Below are 15,221 nucleotides of genomic sequence, written 5' to 3'. Positions count from 1 at the left end.
ACTTTACGTTATCATCAGCAAAGCCCCAAAGTATCATTCATTTATCTGATGCTAGCCTTTTGCAAAGGCAGCTCGCTATAATCTCAGCATACGCACACAGTGAGAGCAATGGACTCGCACACACAACGCGCAACCGGCGAGCTGCGAGTGTAGCGAGCTCGCTCTCAGCCGATCGCTGTGTGCGCGCGAGTCCACTGCCCGGCGTATGCGAGTCCATTGCGAGCCGCCTTTGCAAAAGGCTAATCTGATGCAAGAAAGTTGCAAGCAGTATGGAAAGGAAACATTTTGAAGGAGTGGTTTAAGTTATGTTGGACCACACTGTGGAAGGAATACAGCTCGTCGGTGACTGTTAAGTAAAGTTTGACATTGTCAGATATGACGACGAAATAGCCTGACGACTTTTTAAAAGGTTACATTCACTGCTATAGCATGGCTAGTGTGCCGCGGTTCCTGCTGCGCTGTCTTTGAAAATATCGCATATAGGTCATTGTCGCAGTTATGTTGGCGTCGGATGATTTGCTTTTGCCTGACTTTAATGCACTTATTATTTTATACCATCGTCATTATCAATATAATTTTCTTTACAACTTTGATCATCAGCATTTGCAACATCACTGTTTCATTGCAAATATTTCACTTTATAGTGATGGAACACGCTTATAAGCGTGATAGCAATTTGTGTTATTCTTGTCAAAATCTGGTTTAAAATAAAATCCGGTGTATGAGACACTCTTGACACAGCTTTGTGTTTAGGTGATTCAACGTAATTTTGTGAAGATACTACGGATGACGATGTTAGTGAAATAATGATAAAGAGAGAGAGAGGGAGGGAGAGAGAAAGAAAGAAAGAAAGAGGAGGAGGGGAGGGGAAGGGAGAGGGAGGAAGGAAGAGAGGGGGTATACTTATTTTAATTTCCAATAGTTGTTTGGACCCTTAACTCAGCGTTGACAAGGACTCATACTACCGTGATCAACGCATAGCCGGCGGAACGGGGGGGGGGGGGGTGGGGCGCTCGGGCCCCTCTTTTTTGCACCATACAAAGGAATACATGAGGTGTCACCACTTTGATTAAGTGTGAGCGCGGTGTAATGTGTGTCAGCTGAAGAAACCCGGAAGTGGCACCAGAACTTGCTCTGAAGGCCTTTTTTTTTTTCTTCTTAGCTCATGAAACCCGGAAGTGCCCCCCCCCCCCAACACTTTTGAAAACGCTCCGCCGGCCCTGCAACGTGGCTAACTCCATTGTCAATAATGTCCACTCCATTGACAGCGGCGAGTGCTACAGGGCTGCACAGATTTATTTTGGTATTCATATACGATAGAATAGTAGGACTGTAATAAATCTGATGATTATTTTTCAAGGGAAAACTATGCCTTGTACTTGTACTACACACCACCATGTTTTAAGTTTGCATTATTTATTTTGTATGACATATTTTGTTTTCAATCAAGAAAAGTAACACTTCTCATTTACTAATAAACCCTTGAAAGCATTACGAAACATTTCTTTATTTCTTTCAGCATAACAGTTTCGGCCGATATTGGTATACAAGATCTGGGAGTATCCCAAAGAGAGGTATAATCTCTTTGGAGTATCCCCTGTCCCAGGCCAATACTCTACAGACTACGACGTAGCGCGCCGCAAAATTGAGAATAGTGATTTTCCTGGTGTTGTTTTAACTTTTATTTTTTCTATTGTATACCCGCGTTAGCAGGCCTGAAGCCAGGATTTTTAAAGGAAGGGGGGGATTGCGTTAATTAACAAAACGGTCCTTTGATACTGTCCCGGGAGGGGCAGCGACAATTACTAGTAAAAGGTGGACACCATGCTCATACATGGACTTTCAAAATGGCCCCTAAACGAGTAATGATCATATGATTTTTTCGGGCCTTAAAAACAAGTATTCCTTAAATGTTTCCTGCACCCTAAAGAAGTACTTCATCATGATTGAACAATATACCATTTTCCCAAATTTCGGCCTTTTTGATACCCTTTGATTATATACGCTCGTACATCACACTTTCCATCTAATCCGTGAGAAAAAACGACCCCTATTACGCGTTTTCTTTAGCGAGTATGGTCACGGTGTCCACCTTTCAGTTGGAGTTTTCCATCCCGTTGGATGCTGTTTGGAAGATGAAACATTCACTTTACTATACAGTATATCAGCCGTTGGTATGCGAGTTTGTCAAAAACGAAAATAAATAAGAAAAATTTTAAAACAAAATAAATTGTAAATGTGAACCATTTATATTTTGCCTCCTTGTGGTAGGATATTTCCAGCATTTCCGAACTTTCAAATAATCATTTTAGATTTAATGATATTAAAGGTAGTAGATCCGATTCGCAAACATCTCCAATATCAGTCAAATGTCATATTAACCATCATGCTAAGAAGGTTTTCTTTGTGAAATTTGGAGGTCAGTGAAATTCAAAAATTAAACATCCGTTAGCCATTGGAAGAAGTTGAGTGCAAATTCAGACCTCAGGCTTAGTGCTCAGATGTTTTCCTATTTGATTTGATCTGTCTTACTGTGCACACTAAGATACATACTGGAATGGTTATTTCTTATTTATTAAATTATAGTAGCATATTTGGTTACTAGCTGTCTCTAGGCATTTTCGAATTTGGGCTGCAAAGAGATCCACTACCTTTAAGTTAGAAGAGAGATAAGTAAATAATGATAAAATAAACAAACAAAAAAGAATGAGTTTCTTTTGTAATACTATCTGACAAACTTTTTACTTTACCATTTTACTTCATAGCTCAGCATTCTCTCTCATACCCTCTTACCCATTATATTCAAATGAAATACAACTAAAATGAGTTTGCGTGCCTGCATAATACTCTTTGGAAATTATAAGTGAAAATGTTCTTAGGTTTTGGCTCACTTTAAAATGAGAACCAATAGAACTGTCACAACATGAGAAAATGTATAGGTAATAATCAACACTACATTTCCGAATTTGGCCTGCAAAGAAATCCGCTACCTGTAAGTTAGAAAAGAGATTAGTAAATAATGATAAAATAAACAACAAAAAAGAATGAGTTTCTACCGCCGTATCCAGAACAGAGCCTGAAACGGTGCAGGCTCAAGAAATCGTTTGTACTATAATACGTCTTGAAGTACTGTGTGATACTGTTGACTCAGACTTCTACAAAGCTGTAAGTGAGAATTGTAATCCAATCCGACTCATTACCTGAGATATTTATGAAAATATATCAATAAAGAATGTAAATTAGATAACGATGCGTCACAATGCAGTCTAACGCTCTCACAATGCTATCATACATAGGGTTTTTCACTGACTGTTTTTACTCCGGAGCTCTTGCAATATTCAGGCTTTTGTAATACTATCTGACAAACTTTTTACTTCACCATTTTACTTCATAGCTCAGCATTCTCTCTCATACCCTCTTACCCATTACATTTAAATGAAATACAACTAAATTGAGTTTGCGTGCCTGCATAATACTCTTTGGAAATTATAAGTGAGAATGTTCTTAGGTTTTGGCTCACTTCAAAATGAGAACCAATCGAACTGTCACAACATGAGAAAATGTATAACTACTAGAGAACTGGAGTAAGACAGGCCTTTCATTTTGTTTTGTCTCTCCTGATCGTTCGTAAGAAATGCTAATTCATGACCACCTTTTCACAATTTGATTGGAGCATGCATTCATAATGGAAAATAGTTGACATAATAATCTATCCCCAGGCATTATCATGCCAACATGTACTTATATATACATGTACTATATCTTTGTGAGACGTAGATATAAAATGTCTCAGGTTTTCGATTATAGTAATTTCGAGGAAATTTCTTTGATTTTTATCATATATGTAAACTTGAGGCTATTAGATTTTCATCCACTTACCTCTGTTCCTGTGAAAAAATGCAAGTGTCAACCTCAATGTCATCCACGAATCGCACGTACTCGGGCGGCCAGTGGAAAAAAAAAACACCGGTCACACGCGCCAAGGGCCATGGCATGCAGTCTGGCAGTGCCAATGATAATAGCTCGCACAAATTGATACAAAACATTTGTGTTTGTGTGCATGGGGACGATCCGATGGTTCATACAACAAAAGGGTTTCGTACAATTATTTTTAACATTGTTAAACGTACTCTTCCACATTAACGTAGCATATAATGTGTCTTTATATTTATTTGGATTGTTATCTTGAGACACTGGCGTAGCCAGGGGGGGGGGGGGGGCGATGGGGGCGGTCCCCCCCCCCCCCTAAGATTTGGACCGGGGATTTGGGAGGCGGAAAAAAAAATGCGTGTATACTGTATGCATGCACATGAAGCGGGTCTCCTTTGCAACCTTTCATCAAGTAAGATATTTTTATTGAATATTTCACTCAAAGTGTGCTCCAGATCGTTGAATTTCAATTCAAAATATGCAAAATCTCTCGTGCTTGGGAGGGGGTATCCCCCTCCCAAACCCTCCCCCTCTGTGCCTCTTTCCCTAGCTAAGTACACTTTTTAGATTTACAAAAAAAATATGAATAATTCTGAGTGCATAAGACTTATCACTTATATTCCGAAAACTCAAGGTTCCCTCATGTATAAGGGGAATTTCCCCTTTTAATCGACCCTTTCCTCCTTCAGCCCCCCCCAATCAGTTTGTTTGCTTGTTGTTGTTTTTTTTGTTTTTTTGTGATGTCCCAAATGTTGATTCCATCAAAATATTAATATGCGTACACGAGATATCTCAATTTCAACCTTAAAAAGGCAAAAGCTCCATCGGAAGGGAAGGGTGGAGATAACACTCGCCCACGTCTTCTTCCTGCTCGCCCGCCCCCCCCCCCCCCCCCCCACCCGCCATGCATAGAAGTAGACTGTGGCCATACCCAGATCGCTTTATTTCAATTCTAAAAACGCAAAAGCTCCGAGAACGGGAGGGGGAATCCCCCTTCCCCTAAGCTCTACCTCACTAGACTTTATATATACACACAGATGGTGCACATTCGGAATAAGAGCTAAATTCCGTGATTTTAACACTTCGATGAAAAAGTATTGCACCAAAAATTTGCACCAGATCGCTGAATTTCAGGCCTGAAAACGCAAAATCACCTTCGTGTGGCAGGAGATATGCCCCTATCTACACCCTTGTATGCATGCTTTTTCTGTTTGATTGCTGAACAGACAGCGTTCATGATATTCAGTGAAAGAATTAATACAAGAAGTACATTTAAATTATACCATTTTATAGGCAAATTATTCAATAATATTCTACACTGAAATATACTGCTATATACCTTAAACAAGTGGGACTGTTTTACGTCGATAAAACGCGCAAAAACATGCATCAAATTGCACCATTTGCAACATCAAAATGCAAAAAGTTCTTACCGTGGGAGGGGGGACACCCCCCTCCCACACCCTCCCCCCCCCCCCTCGCTCGCTCCGCTCGCTCGGGCTCGGTCGCTTCGCTCACTCGCAGACTAACCGCCCCCCCCCCCCCCTAAGATGAAATTATGAAAAAGTGGACCTTTCAGAATTTGGGGGGGGGGGGGGTGCGTACGCACCCGACGCACCCCCCCCCCCCCCCTGGCTACGGGCCTGACCTATGCACAAAGACGCTATAAAAAGTCATATCAGTCACATGATCTCACAGATGAGGACAAGAAATTAGTATGACTATTTAGAGTCTTTCACAAACAGCATAAGGATAGATAATTAGTGTAGAATACCTAATTAGTTCGACTTTATGTTTTATTTTCAGGGCAATGATTATCGTAGTACAAGCTCTAGTACGAACGCAAACAGAAATATTCATATTATCCTTAAATCTTAAAAGATATTCGACACTTGTTAACTTTTATTTGTATGTTTGTTTTGTTTGTTTGTTTGTTTACTTAAATCAGTGTACCTGTGTAATAAAAGGAAATAAAAGCCTCCGTTCACGTTTTAGCGAATGGCACACTGGCCTACATGTATGTTGCAGTCTGAAATGGAATCCATTCTCTTCTATCTGTCTATCTCAACGAACCAAGAGATGTACAAAACTTATAGTTCTAGCTCACTTTGTTATTATCCTTTAGGCTTATTATCAAATAGTCTCGACAATGCCAAGCCACATTGCTAGGCCAGTCCATTTATGGACACATGTATATCCATCAGGGAATATTTTTCCTCGTTTATTGGCAGCACCAGCGGTCCTCTTAGAAAAAAAAAACAGCTACATCTCCTATTTTGTTTTGATGGCATCAATTCAACTGTAAATCTATAAATTACAACGCCACTCACATGCTTCAAACTTGAGAGCGAGATAAAAACATCACGTCGGTAATGATATAGCAAAATGTATAGAGACATCCATTATAGCTTTTGACATGATGAAGACTTTGTTTTCCCTCGTTAAAAAAAAAGGACATTGGACAATAGGCCTACATGTATCGTCACATGACGTCATAATCATGCAAATATGCGTTTATGCGCGTGCGCATTTTCTATTGTTTTGTAGGCTTGAGGCATACGCCAGAACAACCGCATGAGCGCGCTTCGCGCCCACTTTTGTTTACAGTAACCAGTAACCACACTTTTTGATGTGACCATCATTTCACACGCGATCAAAACGATAGAGCTATTGGGAGTATTATCATCACTTTTCGAGTTTCAATCGACAGAATCTGTAATGCCAAGAAAATCATGCAAGATAGCACAGCAATGAGTTCTCTTGCTGAGGTAAAAGGTAAGTTGTTCAGGTCATTCTGTTGGTTATATTCGGTTATTTGAGTTACTTATTTTTATTGCAACTGATTGCCAAATTGCCGTACATCGACGTAAATAAGCAGGATGATTTGATCAGTATTTTAGTAGTAGCCATGACAAAAGAAATGATGGGAGTATAATGCTCGAGCAAGATTCGAACCTACAGCTGTATACGAACTCTTGCTCGAGAGAACTCTACGATTTTTTTTTTTTTTTTTTGGTCATACTAAGTACGCTGATCAATTCCGTGTATATTTATGTCGATGTAGGACAATTATTTGTCAATTATTTGCAGCATTTTCCTTTAGCAGAAAACAGAAGGTAGAGATTTACTTGCACTAGCAAATTCTGCTTTTATTTGTGATTAAGTCCTCTTTCTTTCTCTTTCCATCCATGATCCATACAGTATAACTGTCATTATACCGATGTTATTCTTAAAAGAGCTGGATCTTGGCTCAAACATCGACGGCTCGTGCACACTGCCGCCACTCGATTACAACGCCAGCATCGATTTTGATGAGCCGTTATCTGCTGGGTGCAGCGGTGAGATGAGTTGGGCCGACACGGTCCAGGCCGAGATGGGAGACCCAGCAACCTCGACAGACAAGGACGTTGCAGAGAGGTATAGCTGTCAATGAGCTTTAGGCATATTTTGGTGCCCTTATCTCTTCTGTTTAATTACGATACAACCCCAAAAATACCAGTGGGGCAGTATTCTGAGGGCTTAATTAGCGTTCGATTAGATCTATATTAGCGAATTGGCATCTAGAACATAGTGTAGTTTCAAGGGAACTACGATGGAAACTTCTCTCCTAGTATAGATAACAAAAGATATGAAACATTTTAAGTGAACATGATAAGTGATACAATGTAACAGAAAGTTGTAATCACAACGGCTAAACAAGTGAATAATAAATGGGACAGTGTCAAACGTTTCATAATTTCCACTGGTTTGCAATTTAATGTAGAAATATTGTATAATTCTGTTATGATCAGTTCGCCTATTGTTGCTCTCCTAACTGTACAAAGTCATCATCATCGAATGCGAAGGGAAGAATATATATAAGCCAAACTCTACATCCATATCAAAAGGAGGGGAAGTGGATATTCAGTGAACTTTGTGGCATGCATTTTTTATTATGTTACTCTTAGTTGTAAGTTTACTACGTGTATATTCGTGAAAGGATTGCATGTATTGTGAAACATTTAGACCAATGAAACTGTTCAGTTTCTGCGATGTCATTCCTTATGAAAAAAAAAATCGATTCTAAAATGGGACAGAATTTCACTTTGACTTCGTAATTCTTCAACAATTATTGTTTTAAAATGTTACAAAGTAATTACATGTATTCGTTAATATTTATAGGCTTGCACACAGCCTGTGTATCAGGTGTTTGGTTTACGGAGCACCTCAGAGCCTGCTAATATTGATGTTTATACTTCAATGTACTCAAAGCCAATGGATGGCTTTGTTTTTCTTTAATCTCATCTCGTCATTGACTAAGTAAGTAGCTGTTGTAGGACTTTCGTGCATAATCATGTCAACGTAATATTCGTATTGTCTTTAATGAAAATTCTTCCCGTTATCTTGCCTTTGGTTGTTGTTCCCTGCATGTCCTCATCACAAACTGTATAAGAAAATGTACCTCATTGAATTGTTCCAATAACATGTCCTACCTTTCCTCATTATTTAAATGCATATGTACGACAGTTTTAGGGAGTTGGCCCTGCTTGACTCTCCCGTTGGAACTAAGCAGAAAAATTACAAGTCATCCCATATCCAGAAGGTAATTAACAGGACATAACATAAAGAATAATATAGAATTGAAAGCATGTTTGGTTACTCGTTCACTTCTTAAGCTTACTTCATTTAAGCAAATCCAATAATGCAATAACACGGTGCTACTCTTGGCTTATCGGTGAAGCTTTAGCAGCTTTTGGTTTTTTTTTTATTTCGGGATTTATTGGTTATTCTATCAAATTGTTATTTCTTACATGCAGAATTGAGGCGGAATTATTTGGTATAGGCGTATAATGATAATCAATAGTAAGATAAACTGACTGTTCGGAGTACACGATGTATTCACAATTTAGAATGAATGAAACCATCACGTGTACTAAAAAAAAAGTTTATATTATTTTGACAATTGCACATTGCTGTTTTTGTGATAGGTCATAATTTTGTAATGCGAACGGTCACTCGACAAGAAGTTGCCAAAGTGGAATTCATCACAAACTTATACGCCATGTTATAGTTTCTACCATCCATTTGCAATTTGTCTGCACAGCGCCCTCCCAGGCAGAGAGCTGGAGACGAGAACAAAGTCCAGCTGCCGAAATCGGCTAGGAATGGGAAGAAGGCTCGGCGGCGATCCAAACTTTCTCAAACAGGGAGTAAACCCCAAGGGAGGACGGAAGAGACAAACTCTAACAATTATTCCTCTCCAACAAGTCACTGTCTACCTTGGGAGGCCAATAAGACTGAACCTAAGCAGGAGTCGGGAGACTGGAGGATTCCTTGGGATGATGATGGGAACAGGTCCTGGAGGATGAGGACTCGGGAAGAGAATGGAAACCAAGGCTCGGCTTCTCGAGGCGAAGTGAAGCAGACGAGAAACGACCAAATAGCAAACAAAGTGATGGAGAAAGAAGCAGCAGAGGAAAAGAAGAAGAAGAAGAGAAGGAGGAGGAAAGTCCGGCAAGGGGATTCATCCCATTCGAGAGACCGGAGCCTCCTTTTAATCTGACCATCGGGAGGAGATGGCAAAACAATGTCCACCTTTTTAAGACTGTAAAAGAGATCATGAGGCGTTAATACAGAATTTAAGTCGATCTCAAATGCTAGAATCCACTTAAAATTATGTTAGCCATTTGTTGCTGTATTCAATTCTATTCATTTTTTTCACTTATTTACTTCAAATTGTTATGAAATTTATCAGAAAAATCCTTTGCCCTTTATTTCATTTTGTATATTAATGCATGCATGTTAAAAGTCTCCAAACTTTTCATTTTCGATTGGAACTTTAGAGTATCATACAACACACACACACAGCGTGCACCATAATTTTAGGTTGTTCCTAATCGAAACTTAAGATCGACTTAAATTCTTTGTGTAACACTCCTCAGATCCCCCAACCCGAGCATGAAGACCATGATAATCATGATAGTAGACGCAAACCAAACTGCGGCAATGGCATTGGTTAAGACGCTGAAGACACTCACACAATATCAATGCCTATCTGAAATCGTTCATTCAGCTGTTTAAGAAGCCAATGTTGTGTTCAACTATCTTTCAGCTCATCAAAATGCTTATTAAAAAAGGTTTCTAAACTGCGGAGAATTGCAATTAAAAATACCTTCAGAGATACTACAACAACAAAAAAACATCAACAAGGCTTCAGTGAATATATCGTTGACCATTTGGAATGGATTCAATTTTGAAAGTTGCTCGCGAGCAGTCATTTTCCTGCTGTTATGACGTACAGCGTAAACATTGTGTCTATGTGCAATAAACTCTGATTTTTAATCTGAACAACACAACTCCAGAGAGCAAATAATTATGTCATACTATACCTCGTCCTTCATGTCACGCTTTCTCTTCTACTTAGTAGCTTTTCTGAGTTGAAAGAGCCTAAAATGCTTCTCCCCATCAACTCCGCCCCTATAACGTATTGTGTTTAGCGCAACATTAATGCCCAATAATTTTTATGCCTACGAATTTAGTCATCTTTGTATTTCTATGGAATATTGAAAACAGGCGAGTTATAGTATCTCACCGCACATCGTCTTCTGTGTTGCCGTCTTGTAAATTAGAAGGTGTTCTTATGACTATGTACGATTCTCCAGTCATGATCGTATTCATTGTCAGTATAGTAGGTCTAATCATTGTGGGAAATCTCTCTTTTTTAAATCATTAGCATTTATGTCCATCATCTATGCCATAACACAGAGTTATCAACATCTACATTATGGCTCATTTCATTTTGCTTTCCAAAATCATGTATGTATCGAGTCTCCATAACTCGTCTGCTCCACCTCATGGAAATAAAAGTACAGTCAACTGGCACCTAGGAGTGTTTTCAAAACACTGCTTGAGTATTGTTTCTTTGGCTTAAAACAAAAGGAGCTGATAGGCTATCAGTCTGTTTTGTCTTGTGTTTCCATACCATTAGATTTCGTTGTAAACAAATTGCCTCTACAAGTGCAAATACACTCCGCGAAGTAGTTAACTCAGTTTTTGTTTTTGTTTTTGTTTCACACGTCTCCGTGCAGATCTGACAGCTGTAAAAGCTTTTCCACGGTAGTGAAAAAAGTAAGGTTTTTTTTTTAATTTTGTTTTGCTTTGTTTTTTAATGGGAGGGAGCTTGTAGAACATTTATAGAATTGGGCAGAAGAAAAATATATATATTTGAACTTAACATGTTTTCGGGAAACAATGGCGTACACCGGCCCTTAAATCTAGACAGTTATCATGCTATATTTAAACAAGAATTCTATGAAATAATGAGCAAAAATTCAACAACCATACCCCCCCCCCCCACGCATCCTAGTACACTGTATAGAAATTTTTAATTCTGCATTCACAATTCTGATGGATCATCAGTGCTCTTTAAATCGCTCTATTTGCAAAATATGACCTCGAACGTTGGGAAAATTGAAAAATGGTAATAACTCATTAATCTCGTAAGTACTTCGTACTTCAGTGGGGAAAAATTCAGTGCGACGAGGATGGACTCCAAACTACGTTGTGAGCAACGATCAAGCGAGAAAATATCAAAAGGGAGAAAGCAACAAACGAAACTTTGGCTCAGACTCGGAGACTGTAGAATACTTTACTGAACTGCTGAAGGACACCTGAAAGTCATATTGGCTGTGTGGTCGACAATTATGGGTACTCCCGAGAATAATTTAAAGTTTTGACGTGTAGGAAATCACGTGTACAACCTATCGGATTCAATCACCAGACACTGTAAGCGACGCACGCATGAGCGAAGCTCGCGGGGCGAAACAAATTTACACCCCCTCTGTGTCTGTTTCCGGGCCTTTGACTTTGGGGAAGGCTTTTCAAATTTCGGTCGGTGAAGTTGAGGAGTGCACCAAAAATTACTGTTACGCATGCTTAGTCTTCCATGTTCATGCTCTCCCAGGATTTTTATTCACATCTTAACATGAATTATGTAGATTAAAATAATAGCAAGCTTAAAAAGACTGGAATGTTCCTGTTGTTAAAATATCACCAATTTACTTCTCACAACATGATATAACAAAAGCAAGTTTTCAGTGCGATTTGGACACTACATGTTCAATCTTTCTCTCTGACTCGGAACAATCTCGCTTCGCTCAGACAACGCCCACATGGCGTTATAAAAGAATTGCATCAGAACAAGCTTGCACGTTACTTGCCCAAAATTTGACCCTCAACAAATCCATGAAATTATATAAAATCCGCCAGGTAATTTTCCAGAGAAGTCAAAGACACCTGGATTTGATGTGTCGATGATGTTCTTACATCATTATAGAGGGAACTCTGATTAACATGACGGATAAGGCAAGATTATATCAACCTGATTTTGACCACCGTAGACTCTATCCTGTACCGTCGGCAAATTCGGAACAATAATATCATGGCAAAGTATCATCCATAATTACATAATCTAATTTCTCTTCATATTTTTTGTTGTTGTTTTGTTGTTGTTGTTTTTTTTTTGTTTATCTTTTAGTGCGAAAGAGAGAAAGAGAGACATCCCAAGTACGTCATTGCTGGGAATATCATTGCAAACCATGGATGAAATCAGTGAAAAGTTTTAAGGTAGGTTCGAATTATCCAAAGCTACAGTGTAAAAAAGGTTGCTTTAGATCACTGTAGATGAAACAACTTAATTGCTCGCACTTTATTAGTTCATATCCGTCTGCGACCCTTTAAACAGCAACATTTTGCTTGTCACACTAGGATGTGTGTTCCTCCATTGCTGCTATTCATGACCCCATCACTGCAGGGAAAGATGTCGAATTTTGGTAGCTGGTGTCTGTGTGGTGGGGATAATAATTAAGTTTTAAAGTGCGGTGTATGATGTCAGTCTTTCAATACAGCTTTGATAGAAGAAATATTGCTTTAAATACGTTGAACCCGAATACAAAACGAAATCACAAATCTACTTTGAACACTTGACAACTTGTCTGCTGCCTTGACGCTGAGCATATCAGAATATTTGAAAACAGTTAATAACTTGTTGACAGTTGAAAAGGTCCTATGAATTATAAATCATACCACACCGAACCAGAAGAGTTCTTTTCTTTATTTTTGCTACTACATTATGGAATTATTGATAACAACGAATCAATTGATTATTGGTAAAAACAGGAAATTTTATACACAAAACGGTGTTTGAGGCCGAGACCAGAATATTGTTGCAATTGGAAAAGTACGCTCTCTTTGTTTCCCTTTGTTTCGCTCGCCCTTTCTTAAGTTTATTCTTTGTTTTGTTCGCCAGAAAGGAAGGATATACTTTCATGTTTCTTTACATGCAACCTGATGTGTATGTGATAAACGCTGCGTGTCTGTATATTCTGATAAACTTCTAAATTGAAGCATTTAATAACATCAGTATAATGACGCAAGTAATTATGTAAGTATACTTGATACAATCAAGAGTAATTTTGTTTTATACTCTCTGTATAATGGTCTGATAACTAATGAAAAAAAAAACCGATAAAAGCGGAAATCTTAACGTGCTTGTACAAAACACGACACGAGCATGAATCTAATTGCCTAACACGTTCAAGGTGATATTCACAATTTTGTCACCAAAAATGCAAAAATATCGATGCCGATTTCATCATACATCGTGTTTCTGATCACCCCTCCCCCTTCTTTCTTCCTTTCTTCTCCCCCCCCCCCCCCTCCTTGTTTTATGAACTATTTTGATCGTCGTATAACGTTTCATAGTGAAGTCAACGAAGAAAAAAAAAAATGAGATTGCTGCATACGTCGAGTTCGACCCTGTTCAGCCAATCGAAGAGCCACCCCTACAGTCCGCCCACTTTCCCAACCACGCCCACCTCCGGACCGTTCCGCGGGGATTTCATCATCCCTAGATGAACCAGTCAGATTGCTTTTGAGTTCTCCTCGATTGCAGTTTGTCACGTGATATTGCCACCTGCAGGCATATGACAGTTTTCGTTATCGTTGATGGCGCTGCATACTCAATCCCGTTTATTTGTAATCGCCTTTTTTTTTTTTCATATAGTCATAATAGGCACTGGAGGTACAATCCTGTATGTAACTAATACCAGTGACAAGCAGATAATACCACTTGAAAGTCACAACAAGGAATTAAACGCATTCTTTGTTTGTTTTTGTGTTGTTTTCTTTTGTTTGATTTTTTTCTAGCGGAATCCATTATTTTTGGTGGTCTTGTGTGATACTTTCTGAGAACTAATCACAACGTATCATGCAGTGGGCTATATAATTTATGTATACAAACATGCATATAAGATATTTTTGAAAAGAGGGTTGTTTGGTTAAAAGTGTTATGGGAGACCAAAAGAATCAGTTAACCCTACCATAAAATATATTCGTTAAAACCCCTCACATTTCCTGAACTGTTTACACGTATCTCCATATCTTGAATCTATGACCGTTCTATCCTACGATGTAACAGTACATCGTAAACTGGGTTGCCATTTCATTTGTTGTTGTTTTTTTATTTGAAATAAACTTCATAAATTATCATGCAAAATATTATTCCCTGTAGAACTGCATGCTATTTTGAAGATTATAGCAAAAAAAAAGGGGGGAAGAATTACCCATATTGATGCATATGTTTTGATATTTAGTTATGGGGTATTATCTTTTAGTTTGTTTTCTTGGCAATTTTCCAGATGGAAGTATCAATTGCAAGTCATCCTGCAGTACTTTCTCTTGTGTGACAATAAGAGTTGCATGATAGATAATTTCCTCATTCCAATGCACGAATGAACACAATTTGCATGTTTTGTACTTCTCTTTGTTAACTGCAAATCGAAAGAAAAAGAAACGGCCCAGTGGAAGAAAAGATATATTTGTCGGTCTTTATTCTAATAACAGCTTAATAATGAAGACACTATTTCAACATGCAGCCTGTTTCCCGGTCCAGTTAGCGTACATTGTAACACGAAACAACATTGTCACCAACCTCAAATACCAGAATAGCATTGCGCTGTTATCAACTTCCAATCGAACATGTTTGTACAACTCGAAAAAGAAAGGGCAAATATTGGGTTCATTCTTGTATGACAAAACATTCGAGGGACTGAACTCATTCGAACATGACACCGTCGCTTCAGTTGCTAAATTTACCGAGAATGCAAATACTCGTACTCTGTTCCAAGGGATGTAGAACTATTGAACCCTGGAATGTTCAAACGATTACACATCCATAACTTCCGCTGTTTTTCTTCTATTCGGTTTTTACTCTCGTTTCATGAATTGAAAAAGTAGAAGATTTTAGGATATAG

This window comes from Diadema antillarum, unplaced genomic scaffold (assembly GCF_040938485.1).
Source record: "Diadema antillarum isolate AM-2024a unplaced genomic scaffold, OU_Dant_1.0 seq00001027_RagTag, whole genome shotgun sequence".
Lineage (NCBI taxonomy): Eukaryota > Metazoa > Echinodermata > Echinoidea > Diadematoida > Diadematidae > Diadema > Diadema antillarum.
This window is presented reverse-complemented; position numbering follows the sequence as displayed.